An 11,233-nucleotide genomic window follows, 5' to 3' on the forward strand; every position below is an offset into this window, starting at 1 on the left:
AGGTAGTTCCAAGATCATCCAGACAGAGCAGAGGGAATGCAGTGAACTACGTTCACAGAATCATCAAGGTTGGAAAAGACCTTTAAGATCATCAAGTCCAACCACTAACCCAACACCACCATGCCCACTCAACCATGTCCTGAAGTGCCAGGTCTACACGTTTTTTGAACACCTCCAGCGATGGTGACTCCACCACCTCCCTGGGCTGCCTGTTCCAATGCTTGATCATTCTCTCAGTAAACATGTTTCCTAATATCCAATCTAAACCTCCCCTGGCGCAACTTCAGGCCATTTCCTCTCGTTTTATCGCTGGTTACTTGGGTCAAGAGACCAACACCACCTCACCACAACCCCCTTTCAGGTAATTGTAGAGAGCGATAAGGTCTCCCCTCAGCCTCCTCTTCTCCAGACTAAGTTCAATACCATGTAAACATGATCACTACCAATGGCCCACCTGAACTCAGATTCAGTTAGCAGAAAGCAGTCCCAAAGGAGTAAGACAGGCCTCAAAATGCACCAAGCCAGCCTGAGTGACAAGAAAATATTGCCGTCACTCTATCAATTCCAGATAGACCATCCCAGACGAGGAGAAAGCGAGATGTACAGATTGGTCAAACAGGTCTAGAGACTTTCCTCTCACTTCTACTTTCCCCATGTAAGCTCATTACCAGCTGTGATTGTGACAGACTAAGACTGTAAACAGGCTAAGACAGACAGCAGCTGGTTCATTTTGAAAAAAGAAAAGCTCTCTGTCAGCTGAGAAGAGTAGAATTACAGTAAGTAGCCTGGAACCTAAAAGTTATTCCTTTCTTTTATCCACAACTGCAAGGGAGACGTTACCTTTCACAGTAAATGGCTCAAACCCAACCTCTGAAATCATGGGTGTATAACATGCTTTATTAGTGAGAGGAAGTATTACAATTATCAGATAAAATTGATTATGATCTCCTTCACATAGCCCATAATATCTCTTGTCTGTAAGCCTCCCAGGGAAGGAGCACTCACTTCTTCAGTGTTTGCAGAACATCTAGTACTGGATAGACACCACTGAAATTAAAAGATCAAGACATGCCTAAATACTACAGTACAGCCTACTGTCAGCCAACATTAATCAAAACCCAGCTTACCCTTAAAAGAACAAGTAACAGTAACTGACTATAAAAATATGTTCTATCTCACAAAAGAAATCTGATTTGCACATTTTCATTATGCTGGAACGGCAGCAAGACAAGTATGGAACAGATGACCTCCAGAAGTCCCTTGCAACCTATATTTTTCTATGATTTTATAGCTGAAATAGAAACAAGCCTCGATTAACAAAACTGACATTTTATATCCTTTCCTGGAGGCCATGTACCTACTAAAGGGACAATATCAATAGAAAAGCAGATTGTAAAATCTAATTGAGTTTAAAAAAAAAAAGATTAGGTTCAAAATAAAAACTTTCTCTTGGTATTTTTCTGGAACAGCAGAGTCTGCTCTAGCTACATTCTTCCACCAAAATTATTTTCCAGAGTTCTTTTAAATAGCTAGTTGTGTCCAGCTGTAGAGAAATAACAAATCATAATATATAACAACCTCAAACATTCTCTTAAAAAAGAAACAGGAACAGTTGTGATTTAATTCAAAATAAGACATGACCAGTCGCTAGGGGAAACATTTGACAGGTTTAGTTAAATTGGAAGAAACATCTTGGAGTAATTCTGTGCTAGCAATGTCCTAAAATCGAGACTGGTTCTTCCTTCATCAGCTTCACCAATTCCTCCCCCGAATTCCTTGCAGTTCCTCGCCAATGAAGAAGTTATCCCTTGTAATCAGGATCACAATCTATAAAGAAGTCACAGGACTGACTGTGAAACGATTTTACTGTAACTCCGTATTTTATGATAAACTCCACAGTCCTGGGGAAAACTTAACTCTCCCACTTCACAAATGTAGAAAGCAGCGTCTGCCATGTCTGACACTCTTCAGGTTGCCCTGGCAGTATCGCTGGTGCGCACATGCTCTCCTAGCAGAAGTTCTGTCACAGTGAGTCTTAATTTTTTTTCAGCTAAATTTTAATGGAGCTTACACAGACCCTCTACAGGTCTCCAGCATCTCAACCTAGCTGGACAACTGTCCTTTGCAAAACTTCAGTGCTGGCAGCAGAATGTGTACCTGGGGCAGAACAGCCATGATTCTCTCCAGCAGCAGGAGCCTCCCGGTGATGGGAATGCTCCTCACTCCGTCTCCTAAGGGATTTTATACAGAAGAGTCAACTTTGAAAGCTCTTCTCTTCCCACTTCTCCCCAAAAATCATGGGCTCTCCCTTGTATTTTCAGAGCTAAGCTAGTCCACAGTACAGAGTAAAGGTAAGCTTTTCCTAACGCAAAAACACCAAGACTGATCTTGGACGAGGCTGTGTAGCTGCAGCAGGCTGCGACACTGGCGAGACACCCAAGCCCCAGCAGCTGAGTGCAGGCTCTGCTGCTTTCCCACGCCTGCGGCTTCTCCTGCCACCATTCCTAGCCTCCCACAAATCACAGCGGGTATCATTACTGCCAGCGCTGAAGACTCCTGACACAATCAAATGAAAATAGCCACAAATGTAATCAGGAATTGCCAAACTAACCTGTTGGTACACACACATACCAAAACAGAAACTGATGACAATACTCTTCTGCTGGCATCTCCTCCCCACCCCAACAGTTCAGGCTGAGCAGGGAGCGCAGAAAAGCAGGTGAGGTTTTTTGGAGCCACATCTCTCTAGATCTGACCTAAAGCCAAAGCAAAAGCACTTGCAAAGACTTCGACGTGAAGTGATTCTTTTTCTTCTAAGAGCGTTACTAAAAACAAAGCTCCTATTGCTGGAGCTTTGGACAGTATTTTCCAAGAAGTCAATAACGAAAACTACCGTTTCTGAGATCCTGACAACACCAGGTAACTCCTCCTGAAGGCTCACGAAGGACAATGTTTCAGCACCACGACAGGCTTTTCACAACTGACATCAGGTCAACTGGCAGCATCCTCTGGAAAGTTCTATCTTCGTAATTACTGCTAAGTGACACAGTTGTTTTCCTCATTAATTAGCACACAGAGTACTGACAGGCCAATCCTTCAGCTGATTTGACTCCTATGGTTCATAGGAGTGTACAGAGTATGATTTAGCTAGAAGTCAGACAACTAAACTGTATCTACGATCCGTAAAAGTTACATGTTTTTAATATATCTGATCATGCAATTCCTAGAGGCAGGAACAGTTACCAGAGCCAAAGGATAAACCAGGGTACACTGCCTGCAACTATTCCTTCAGGAAATCCCCGCGATCAGCTGTTCCCCTCCAGCAGGCAATGCACTGCAAACCATCTTCACGGTTCAGCTGGCATCCAGGAGGCTCAGCAAGAGACACCCAGTGCAAACCCCTGCCAGAAAGTAGAAATTCTAACGTAATTCTCTAAAAATTCATCATTATTAACACAAGAGGAACATAGCTACAACTGTTCTGAAAACCAAATGGAAAAAAACAGCTATTAAACTCCAGAAATCAGTATCTATTACTTCCAACCCAAACTATTCTATGATGCTATTATGCACTGGGTACCCTAACAACACAGTGAGTGCTGGGTGTATACAGCTACAGCCAGCCAGGCAGCTCTCCCAGACATTGCAGGTGAGGTCAATGTATTGACCAAGATTTTAACTTTTCACATCAGTGTTCTGGAGATTAACTGAAGCCTGGTGACCACAGCATTCATCACTCAGTGTAACCCAGCAGGGACACGAATGCTGAACGCACCCTCACCATGCCAAAAAAACCCACACCACTGTCAGCCACATACAAGGACAAGTTTGTTCACCTCCACAGCATCTTTCTTCACACCTTGTCATCACCCAGGAAAGCCACTGCACAGCACTAAGTCATGGCTTAGAATGAGTATACATTTATATGCCTGGTAAGATCCATATATTGGACATATGCCTGGATGCCATAAGTTCTGAAATACCAAAACCTGTAACTTTTAATTTGTAAAATCAGTTGAAACAAATCTGGGTGCTGCACAACTTCCTCAGTGAGCAAAAGACCTCCTTTTCCTTCTGGAGTACAATCAAAGCACAGCTTAGTCTGCAGAAGGCAAGGCTGGAATTTAACAGTGCGCTGATAACAGAGAAATCTGTGACAAAACTTGGAGGAGAAGATACATTGCAGGAGCTCTTGCTTTTCTATACTGGAAATTAATTAGTTGTGCATGTCCATGGTCATCTATTTTCAGAACGCTAAAATTAAAGATTTACTAACAACTCATGCCCACCTGTGCAAAGATGCACTGAGAAACTGCCTTCTCTGAGGGCTTTGGCCAGAATATGGGAGAGGCAGAATTTCACCTCTCCAGACATGCAAGAGAGCATTGGGGGCACTTCTCCACAACATGGCGAGACCTCTTCCACCCAGCGAAAGCAAGTTCCAACATGTAATTCTGTGTTAACACTGCAGAACACGCTGGACTCTCCTTACTCTTAGCTTAATTAAAAAAAAAAAAAAAAAAAAAAAAGACCACTTTACCCTTTTGGTTGTTCCAGAAGTGCAAGGGCAGAGGCCTACTACACTGCAGAAACAGACAGAATAACTTCATTTTTCTGGGACTGCTGTTAACACTCAAAGACATAACTATCCAATCCGAAAACCAAATGGAAAAAAACAGCTAAACTCCAGAAATTCCAAATTCCACCTTGGCCCAACATTATTTTCCACTTTGATCTAGTACACATTTTATTCACCATTTACTTCAAGTAAATTGCCATAATATAATCCAGCCATTAGATTATCATAGAATAGTTTGGGTTGGAAGAGACCGTTAAAGGCCATCTAGTCCAACCCCCCTGCCATGAGCAGGGACACCTTCAACTACAGCAGGTTGCTCAGAGCCCCGTCTAACCTGACCTGGAATGTTTCCAGGGATGAGGCACCTACCACCTCCCGGGGCAACCTGGGCCAGGGTTTCATCACCCTCATCGTGAAAAATTTCTTCCTTATATCTAGTGTAAATCTAGTATAAGTCTCCTTTAGTTTAAAACTGTTACCCCTTGTCCTATCACAACAGGCCCTGCTAAAACGTTTGTCCCCACTAAGCAGCTGGACAGCCTGCTTTAGAAAGTGCCTCCCTGCAAACAGTAATATTCCTTAAAAATTAGCAACAGCTTATAAGAAGGACATGGCCTAACTATCAGAAATAAACTCTGGGGAAAATTAAAATTATTGAAATTGTAACCTTCCAAATATGACTCTGTGGTGGTACTGTCTTGAGTCTGCAAAGAACTCCACGATCTTCCTTCTACCCTTCAGCTTCCCAGAGCAACAGCATGAAATAGGTAATAAAATAATTTGTTTGAATAAAACTGTCCAGAACAGCCTGAACAAAGAGCAGGTAAGACTTGTGTCAGGCTCACACTGCTGCTCCTCTATTGCTGACGACTAAGCGACAGAGGATATCCGTGAACCATTGATCCTATGACCACATCAACAATCCCATTTCTTATCAACCTTACCTACAGACAGATAGGTCTGGCACCTTGATGGCAAATGGGGTCCAAAATACAGCTTGTAAAACCACTCTGCTTTCAGCAACAGCACTAACGCCTGTTCAGAAAGCTGCAGTCTCCTCTTCAAAGCAGTTTTTCTAGGTCCAAAGGAGAACTCTTTTTCTCCAGTTAGGTTCTCTAAATTCCAGGAAAGTCAGCTCTTGGAAGTCCCTGGACGGAGATATGCAAGCTCAGAAAAATTATCCAAGAGTTGTCTTGCAATCAAAACCAGATAATGTTTGTAGTCAGTCTAAGCACAGCAGTCCTTCCTGATCTTAAAATCTGTGGAGTTTACTCTCCCAAGACCCTTACGGGACAATAAAATCTAAGATGGCATCAATCTTGCCCAGATAGCTTATAAAACAGATACCTTAATGTAAGCAATTCAATAATGAGGGAACAGCAGAGGTGACAGGTCTGGTAACCCAGAAATAAATCCCTGCCTCTTCAGAAATGTGACATGAAATTAATCACACCACCACAATGTCACCCATTTGCTTCTCTTGTCTTCTTTTCCCTTATTCCTCAGAGGACATGAGGAAAGACAAAAAGAGAAAATTAGTTCTGTAAGGAGAAAATGCAGAAAAAGAATTCAAGTGGAAGGTATAGGGATACCCGCCATTTAATAAAATAGGGAAAAGTTACACTCCGTCCCTTTTATCACATCAGAAACACAGTTTCTTTCTCTACAACTCCACAAATCTATAACCACCTTTAGACATCCTGTCTTCCCAAGATTCCTACCACAAACCAATTTCATGCCTATGTACCTACCCCACACTACTTGAAAATGCCCCAAATACTAAAGTCTTCCCATGTCTCACCTCCAGGAAACAGTATTGTACCAAGTCTTTCCCCAGTAACCCCCACTCACAGGTCTGCATCTCTACCATAAACCCTTCTCTGCCAGGAGGCATCCGAAGAGCCCTAATTCCAGCCCCAAGTCACAGGTGGATCTTGTGTGGGCAGAAAGCAGACTGCCCCGTACATGGGATCAGACATTCTTCTGCCAGCAGGAGCCGCATCCTATTCCAGTTTTCTTTTTCCAGTTACAGTGTGTGTCTCCACAAAGGACATACCACTGTTGGTATGTTCTACCCAGGTAGGACATTGTGCTGTAAGAACAGGAACATACTCTCGTCCTAGTTAAGGAGCCGATCAAGCTTCACACTTTCCCCACTTTCTTCCACTTCTCCCTGAAGTCTTCCCAAAGCAGAGCCTCCCCTCTCCTAGCACAAGCTTTGCCCTTTTCTACATCACACCAAAATGAACAATGCACAGGACAAGTGATTTCTCTGCACCCACCTATGCTACATCCAGAATCCGTGCTGGCAGAGTCACATCCAACACTCAGGATGATTTGCAATATGGTGTGAACACCAACTCTGTTTGAGTCTGAGTATTTTGAGCAATTATTATGTTTTTGAAAAGAAAGAGTGCTACCTGCCCCCAAGCAGAAACGCTGCTGTCTCTGTGTGCTTCTCTCTAAAAAGGTGATGTTGCCCCCAGTCACCCCCGACAGGTGCTGACCCTCAGACACAGAACAAGCTGCTCTTCCCAAGCCATTTACGGAGCACGGGAGGACAAAGCTAGCACGAACCAGGTGAGCACATGTGGAGCACATAGCACAGCCACCTCCAAAAAGACATGCACAGCACCCAGTTTTGCAGCCTGGCATTGATGGCCAACGTTGAGAGCAGCTCTCCAAGACCTCAGCCCAGTGGCAGGTTTGAACAGTGCAAACCCTGTGCCACTGCAGACCTCCCTCACAGGTCACAGGTGCAAAGGGCCGTGCCACTGAACAACACAGGCTCAGAACCCATAAATTTAGCTTGCAGAAGAGAGGCACATGCCCTCGTGAGTCTCTGCATAGATCAACCACTGCTGTCAGCAGAAAATATACCAATGACTGAGTGTTCATAATCCAAACTTTATTGGTTGTAACTAAAGCCCTTACTAAAGTCATCTGACAAACAACCTGCATGGGTTTTCATAATCTTATCTGTCTTTTCGTTTATAAAGCATATTTTACCAATGGCCACACAGCACGTTGCTCCAAGGCACAATTAACTAAATTACAGCAGAGGCGACTGACCACCACTGCTTTCAGAAGACAAGAGCGACTGGTGGGGAACTCTGTGAAAACCACCTTCCCCTCCATCCAGAAAGGCCCAGAACAGAGTCCCTGCGCGGCTGGGGGTGCGCGCAAGAAGAAACAGGCCTCTCCTTGCCCCTCCACACACCTCGCAGCCCCCTACTTTTTCGGGGCAGGGCAGAAAAAAGGAAAAGACAGAGCCTTTTAAGTAAGTAACACCTACGCTGCCTAAACGTGCGAACTCGGAGCGCTGGGTGGAGGGGAAGGCTACCCTTCCGTGGGGCCCTGCCCTGCCTTTCCTGCGTGGCCGGGGGCAACTGGCGGCCCCAGAGCTGGCCCCAGGCCAGGCTGAGGGCAGCCGAGGCAGCCCTCCCGCAGCGCCCTACTCTGCTGCCCCCCCGGGGGCACGGAGGCCCCCTCCGCGGGCAGGAGGCGGCGGGCCCTGCCCTCCCCGGCGCGCCAGGCCCGCCCAGTCCCCCCCACCGCCGCCCATTTTCCCTCAGCGGTGCCGGACCGGCCTCCCCGCTGCGGCCCAGCTCTCCTGAGGGGCGGCCCCAGCCCCTCAGCCCACACCGTGCCCGCAGCAGGGTTGGGGTGGGGGGGAAGGGGGGCACGGGAGACGTGGTGGCGGCTCCTCCCCGTCGTCCCCTCTGCCCGCCCCCGCCGCATGGCCCCAGGAGGGGCGCCGGAGCCGCCATGGCCCGCCGGTACCTGCCGCGGCCGCCCGCTCGCCGCCCGCCCGCCGGCCGCACACAGACAATATGGCGGAGGCACAAGGCTCAGCCGCCAGCCGCAGGGACCAGAGCGAGGCGCGCCGGAAGCGGAAATCCCACCACCCTCCGGCGCGCGACGTACTGCGGGGGGCGGGACGCGCATGCGCAGGGAAGGGGAAGCGCGTCGCAGGGGGTTATGGGGGCTGTAGTCCGCGGCGGGGCGGGCGGCTGTGCTGGTCTTAGTGGCGTGGTTGAGCGCTGCGGGGAGGTCTGGAGGGGAACTTTGGGCCTTGGTCTCGCTCCGTGCCCCCGGACCGTGCCCCGGCGCGGGCAGCTCGGGCCGCCCCGTGAGGCGTAGGCGTTAGGCTGCGGGGCCCGTAGCCCCGCGCGGCCCGCCCGTGTCAGCTGCCGGCGGCCCGCGGCCCCGGCGGGAGGCCTGGCCGTGCGCGGCGGCCGCCCGGGGCCGGGCCCCTCTGCGGGGCTGCCGAGGGGCCGGCGGCGGCCGCCCCGCAGCGGGGCTGTGCGCGGGGCCCGCCGCCAGGTGGCAACTGCGGCCTGCTGAGGCGACCCGGGCCCGCGGCCCGGCAGTGCCCCGCGGCTGAAGCCCTGGGCAGGCGGCAGCGCTCCAGGGTGACCCGCACCGGGGTATCCCCGAGCCGTGCGGCTGCAGCGGGGCCGATGGAAGGGCTTCTTCCCCTCGCGGTGCTAGCAGGGCCTGCGGCAGCGCTGGGCCTGCAGCTGCACCGTGCCCTGACCTCTTCCACGGCCTGGTAACCTTCACTTGTGGCCTTTCATGTTTTTAGCCCCAATTTCCTGTCGTGCAGCCCGGGAGGTGAGCATCACCCCCAAGGGCTGGCCAAAGCAGATCGACCACTGGCCCCTCTATCGGAGGCTGAGCCGGGGGAGACCCAGAGGAGGCGGAAATGCATTGTGGCACAGCCTGACCCCTCTGCTGTCTCCCCTGAAACCGCACCGAGCCCCCGGGCAGGGCAGGAAGATGCCCTCAGCTCATGGTGCCCTCAGAGCGGGGCTGGCTGGGGAGACGGGGCCCTGGTCACAGCCAAGGGCTGCAGGCCGCCTGGAACGGTGAACCAGCCTGGAGGGGAGAGGTGTTTGTGCTGAGCCATGCCTGCACCACCCTGCCCCTCAGAGCCCAGAGCCCCCATGCCCGGAGCCCCATGTCCTTCAGCACGTGGGCATGTGGCACAAGCAGACAGGAGCCAGCATTGGCCACCCCCAAGGCTCCCCTGAGCTGCAGCCTCATGGAAAGCTGAGCACGGCCACACTTCACCTTGCTTCCCTCCCAGTGTGGGAGTCTTCCCCCACGGGAGGCCGCTGGCCCGAATCTCACAGCCTCTCACCCCGGGTCACTCCCATTAGGTAAAGGAGCAGCTCGTCTTGGCGGGGGTATCTCCCTCTTGTGCTTTCCTTGTATTGTACGGGCCTGGGTCATCGAGGAAATCTTACAGGTCCTTCTGCTGCCGAGTGGTCACGGGGGAAGCCCGGCCCCCTTCCCCCCATTGTCAGCAGCCGGGCCGTATCCTCGCTCCGAGCCCCGGCCCCTAAAAATAGCTCTTTGTCAGGCGATTGTTCCGACACCTTCGTGGCGGCATTGACGTGGGCCGGAGCGGGAGAGCGGTGGTGTAGGTGGAGGGGAAGGGCTGGAGGCCCCCCCTGGGACCACTCCGAGTATTCGCTGCTGATAACGGCCCCTGTTGTGGGGAAATGGGCTCCTGGCGCGCGGCTGCATGCCGAGGGCCTTCCCGTGCCGCTGCCCGCTGCTGCCCGCTGCTGCCCAACAGTCACCTCTCCCCCACCTGTCCCAGCCCTCCTGCCAGCTCTGCGCCAGACCCCACCCTGGGGTCCCTAAGTGTCCCCGCAGCGGGGAGGCCTCTGCTCAGGGCACACAGCAGGGACAGAGCCCTCCTGAGCCCCCGGCTCAGACCCCACAGTGTGGTGTTCAGCCCTGCACCCCCCAACCAGCACCCCGGGGCTCCCTACATGCCTCTACCCTGCTCATCCCAGTGGAGGCAGGGCACGAAGGGGTCTGCCCCAGGGGGGAGCTGGGTTGCCGGCAGGTGGGAAGGCAGCCTGGACCCCCACCGCGTTTCAGAGGGGTTAAGCCCAGTCCTGCAGAGCTGCCCCTGCCCTGTGCAGCCACAGGGACGACCCACAGCTCGGCCCTTCGCCAGCCCCCAGAGAGAGCCCCACTAACGGCCCCATCTCCGCTAATGGGGCCTGTTTGCTCTGGGGAAAGGGCTGTGCTGTGGCAGGACGGGGCTCAGGACCCTCCCCGACACCCCTTCCCTAGTGCCGATCCTGAACTGCTCCTGGGAGCTGCGGTGCCCCCCGTACCCACTCAGAGGGGCCCCTTGCACAGCGCAGCCCCACGCAGGGGAGGCACCCCGGGGAGAGCCCCTTCCACTTGTCTCGTCACCCTCTGCCACCCTGACCAGTGTCAGCTGGAGGTGACCGTCCCCCCGGAGCCCTCTCCTGCCTGGCCACCCCAGCTGCAGTAACAGCATTTTATTTCCCATGAGCGTGAGCAGGTCTGGATTAAAATAAACTCCTGGCCCAGATCCCTTTTCTGGTGTCGCAGGAGATGCCGTGTTCGCTGCGAACGCTGCCCACAGCCCTGCTGAGCACCTGACCCTCGACCCTCCGGGCTGCACGTCCCCGTGGCAGGGACATGCCTGGCCCCTGCTTGGCCTTTGGGGACGTCTCCCTCTCCCAGCTGTGCTCCGCCACACTGGCTCTCGGGGACACTGGCCCCGCTCAGCAGCTGTCCCCAGGCTGGACTGAGGCCCCCGGGGCCGCTGGCTGTGGGGCAGGGCGCGGGGCCAGCCCCGCTCTGATTACCCCCAGCACT

Source organism: Phaethon aethereus, assembly GCF_964289735.1.
Source record: "Phaethon aethereus genome assembly, chromosome: 16".
NCBI lineage: Eukaryota > Metazoa > Chordata > Aves > Phaethontiformes > Phaethontidae > Phaethon > Phaethon aethereus.